The following is a 4,622-nucleotide window of genomic DNA, read 5'->3' on the forward strand; positions in this document are numbered from 1 at the left end:
AGGGTTGGTTTTTGGTTTTGTTTTTGTTTTCAATCACATACCAACATTGAGAAGTTCCACTCATCCCACCTCTTCAGCTGGGTTTCTGTGACATCACAAGATTATACAGACCTCCAACAGGAGACCATCTCTCCATCCCTGGAAGACAGAAGCCTCTCTCTTCTTATGCAGAGGCTTCTCCAGAAGGAAAAGCAGAGGCCAGGCCTCTACTGAGATCTGAGCCAACCACCCCAGGTCAGAAGGCTTCCCTGCAGTGGCACTGGGTGGTCTTTAAAGCAATGGCTGAGTTCACACTTTGCATCCTCAGGGCTGGACTCTGCAGCTCAGTGTGGGGACAGGCACTCTGGGAGTGTTGGGGGAGATATTTGTATCCTCCTGGGTACATGATACCCACGAAGGGAATGTTTTTCCAGGGGGTAAGGACAGCAGGGTAACCCTGCTCAGGGACAAGGATGACTGATCATTGGGGCCTCACTGGATAGGAGGATGAGGGGGAGGTTCTGCATGGAGCCTAGTCAGGGTTACTGGTCTTCCCAAAGTCAGGAGGCAGCCCAGGAGGGCAGGGGGGGTCAAGGTTTCCTCTATCTCATTCACCTGCCCACCACAGGATTTATGAAGAACAAATCCCTTTTTCCATTGCCCATCAGCACCTTCATTTGTTTTTGGATGTTAAATTCTACTTTTGCTCAGTCTTTATTTTGAATGGCCTTCCATTCATCCAAAGTCATCTTTTGGACCCTCTTCCTTAACTTGTTCAACTTCGTTTTCCTTATTTTCAGTGTCTGCCACTGGATGTTCTTAACCTTCAGGTGTTTCCTCAGTCACATTTGATCTATCCAAGCCAGTTAATACATCTTTGACAGTTCTCCAGTTGTGAGATCTGCTACCTCCATGTTTATCCTCATGCTTCAGCCCAGATCTATCACTTCCACTATGCCTATCAAATTCACATTTGCCATGAGAACCAAATCCATCTCCTGGACCCATTCCACGTCCTCGGCCTCCTCGACCTCTTCCAATACTACCACGACCTCGGATGAGTAGGTCAGTAATCAGTCTGTCAACTGAAAATTCCCCTCCTTTACCCTTTTCTTCAAGTGGCTTTTCAAATCTTCTTTCGTGAGGTGGTCACCTTTCTGGTCTTCTATCAATTATTTTCCCTTCACCCTGAAGTTGTTGATCAGGTCTTCTTCCAACATGTCTTATTCGTTTTTTCTTAAGAGCCATGGGCGGCTGCGCCTCCTCTTTCTTGTCAGCCACGCCAGCGTTGGGGGGGCAGTGGGTTCTTTGTGGGACTCTTTACGCAGCTGTTTGCCTGCCACCTTGGAGTTGGTCTGGGAGCTGCGCTTTTGGCTCCAGGTTCCCAAACACCGCCCCCACCGGCTTCTTTTTTCTTGTTCTCTGCTGCCTTCAGCACCTCAAAAGCATCTGATTCGTCGTCAAATAACTGGTTCAATTGGTTAGTGACCACGCAGCCGAAGCCTTCCTGTAGGTGCCCAGGCATGATGGTGGCTTGGCAGCGCGTTCCTCCCACGGGTTGCAGTGGGTGCACAGAGTCAAGAGCGCCTGCTTCAGCTCTTTCCACCTTTTTCATGGTTTTTGTCTTCTCAGTTGCATATCCAGTTTGTGAAGTCCTCCTGATGTTTAATTAGCTATCTCCTTATAATTTGTGATATTTCTTAAGAACAATTATAATTATTGATGATAAGAATTTAATATTGAATTATTGGTAGGTATTAATACTTGGTTAATATTTGTAATAGACTAGTTTTGCTACATGGAGGTATTGCCTGTATCCAGTACCCTTTGCTGCACTTTTCTAATGAATTTTAACAAGTCATCTGAAAATAGTGGCAATTATATTTTTTTCAAATATCATGATTATTCCTTTGGTGTTTCTAGCCCACTTTGTATTTTAATGTCATCAGATGAATACATATGGATCATTGAATCTTTTTCTCCACGAGTTTGCTATTTGAAGCAATTTATTTATTCAGCAACATGTCTTGCTTTAAATCCTAATTTATATATTATTAATATAGCTACACTAAGGCCCTTTTGGTTATAGTGTGATGGTCTTTCACCTTAGTCAATGAATATACTTCATGTAATAACTAATTTTATTATGTGCAATTTTAATATTTTCCCTCTGTCTCCTCCATTCTCTTCATCATTGTTTTTCTTTCTGTGCCTGGAACCGTTTGTATCTTCTTTAATCTTGTGTTCAGTTAATTGTTTAGAGAACACATGAGAATCTTTTTTTATCATACAGTTGATTGAATTATCACTCAAGTTTCTCATGAATGAGAGATGCCATTCCTGACCAAGATTGATAATAATGTCAAAGATAAATGTACCTTGTGGCACATGGGAGACAGGTTGATATCTGGGTAGTTCCTTATATTCCAGGGCATTGACCAGCAATGTGTGGACCCCCATAGAAGTAATGAGGTATAATTTCTGCCTGTCATTCAGAAACTGCAGCAAACATCAGCTGTCAGATTTTGGCCTTGCCTCTTGGAGTCTGTGATATAAATTCTTAGAGGAAGCAGAAATGTTGAGTTTATCTTAGTATTCTTCTCTTCCACTTCCCATCTTTTATTCTGACTTGTAGCTGTGTTGCTTTCTCTCTGGTGCCCTCATGAATTAGACTTATGTATTTTATTTGTTTTTATAATTACACAGGTTAGAAAAGTTAGAGATATTCCTCCAAGGCCAGAGGTTAAATTTGTTTGATAACACTCTCCTAAAATAACAAATAAAACATAACAACAAAAAGAGCTGGACACAAACAAAACACAAGCACTCCCCTATACTTCCCTCTGTTTCCCTATGGTGATGGTCAATTGATGGCAACAACTCTCAGAAACATAAAGAAGGAGGTGTAAGAGTTCTAATTCAAAGTCTTATTTGTTTAAATCTTTTTTAAAAGTTTACCACAGTACACTTCATTTTGTTCCCAGGAAGATCTAGATTGGGTCACAAATATAAATTTAATTATAAAAAGAGAGAAGTCTGCCCTCTATAAGGCTACTTTCTAACTGCCTAGGTCACTTAGGTTTACAAAAAAATTGCAGAGGCAGAAAATCAAAAAGAGCTCAGTTTATAAAGCATTATAATAGTAAATATATGATTGAGATGGTATAAAAAGGCTAAGGATGAAAAAATAAGAAGGAAAGCATTACATCTAAAAGTGCCTGCACTATGGTTCTACTCCAAGTTCATTTCTTTTAAGCCTCATATCCTCTGAAATTATCAAATGCAAGATGCATCTTGATAACACCGTAGCAATTTAGGAAAAATCTTCCTAGCTTTCCCTTTATCTTAGCCCAGGACTTATAATATTAAACAACACTCTCATCAGAGAATACTATCAAAATTTCATAGGATACCAAAATATATCAAAGATTTCTTATTTTATCATTATATTACATCTGGGTAGAACAAAAAAAGAAGAAGTACATGATGAAGGGAACTTGTTGACATTGAAGGTATTAATGGACTAAGACTGCAGTCTAAACATGGGAAATGATTTTGAGACTGGATACCATTTTTAGATGATCCATATCTTTGTCCTTCATCATTAGTATAGATAATTGACTGCCTTAGCTTATGTCATTTCCCTAGAGAAGCCTTCCCTCAACATACCCTATATATTTACTTTATAGCACTTATTAGACTTGAGATTAGTTATCTGTGTACTTCTGTGTTAAAGATTGTTTTTGATTGATAGCTTTTGAGCTGCACTAGAATAAGGGTCACATGTCTAGGCTGCTCACTGTGGCTCCCAGCTTGGCAGAAGATACATACCTACCACAATATTCATTTATTCATTAATATGGTAATTTAATAATTGCTTTGTCTTGACATTTTAGTACCATGAGATCAAAGTGTTACTTTTGATAAGAAAGTAGCATGTCACAAGCAGAGAGTTTCTGATGCACTTATTTTTACTTCAGGGTAAGCCTCCTGTTATTTACCTTTATGTTTGTGATTTTTGTGGTATCAATTCTGTTGGTCACTTGATCAAAAGACTCTCTTTGAAGAATGGCAGCATCTTAGAGGGCAAAAAGAACAAGAATAAAAGATGAAACATAAATCAACATTAAAATTTGAATGACATCTAGAATTTAAAAAAAACAAACAACTGGTCAAACTTATTTTAATTGTTTCAGCCACTTTCAAGAGAAATGGCAGAGGAATGGGAGTATGGGAAGACAGAACTTTTACCCAGAAGAGCCTAGATAGGATGCGACTAGAAGTAGTAGGATAGATGGATACTATCACCAATTTACTGTATGTATATGTGAGGTTGTTTCCAGCTTTGGTGGTTACTTGAACTTCTATTACAATTTCCTGTATTTGATTTCCCATTTTTATATATGCCTATGTCTTTGCAGTACAAAATGTTTAAAGGGTAGGGCCAAGAGTTCTTAAGAAGATAATCTACAGGGTTCTCAGCACAATGCATGTAAAAGGTAATTAAAACAAACAACAATAAAATAAAAAACAGACTATATTCTAATCACTGACAACATGAAAACTGCAGAGTCAGGGGGCATCAGTGATTTAATAGGTTCCTTGATTTCCTTGTAGGAAAAATGAGAAATTGAATTCAGTGA

General features: G+C 38.7%; 1 pseudogene; it reads right to left on the bottom strand.

Annotated features, from left to right (window-relative positions):
- Positions 1–471: 471 nt before the first annotated feature.
- Positions 472–1,504, bottom strand: LOC124975113 (plasminogen activator inhibitor 1 RNA-binding protein-like; annotated as a pseudogene).
- Positions 1,505–4,622: the final 3,118 nt, after the last annotated feature.

The sequence above is a fragment of the Sciurus carolinensis genome, unplaced genomic scaffold (genome assembly GCF_902686445.1).
Source record: "Sciurus carolinensis unplaced genomic scaffold, mSciCar1.2, whole genome shotgun sequence".
In the NCBI taxonomy this organism is placed as follows: domain Eukaryota; kingdom Metazoa; phylum Chordata; class Mammalia; order Rodentia; family Sciuridae; genus Sciurus; species Sciurus carolinensis.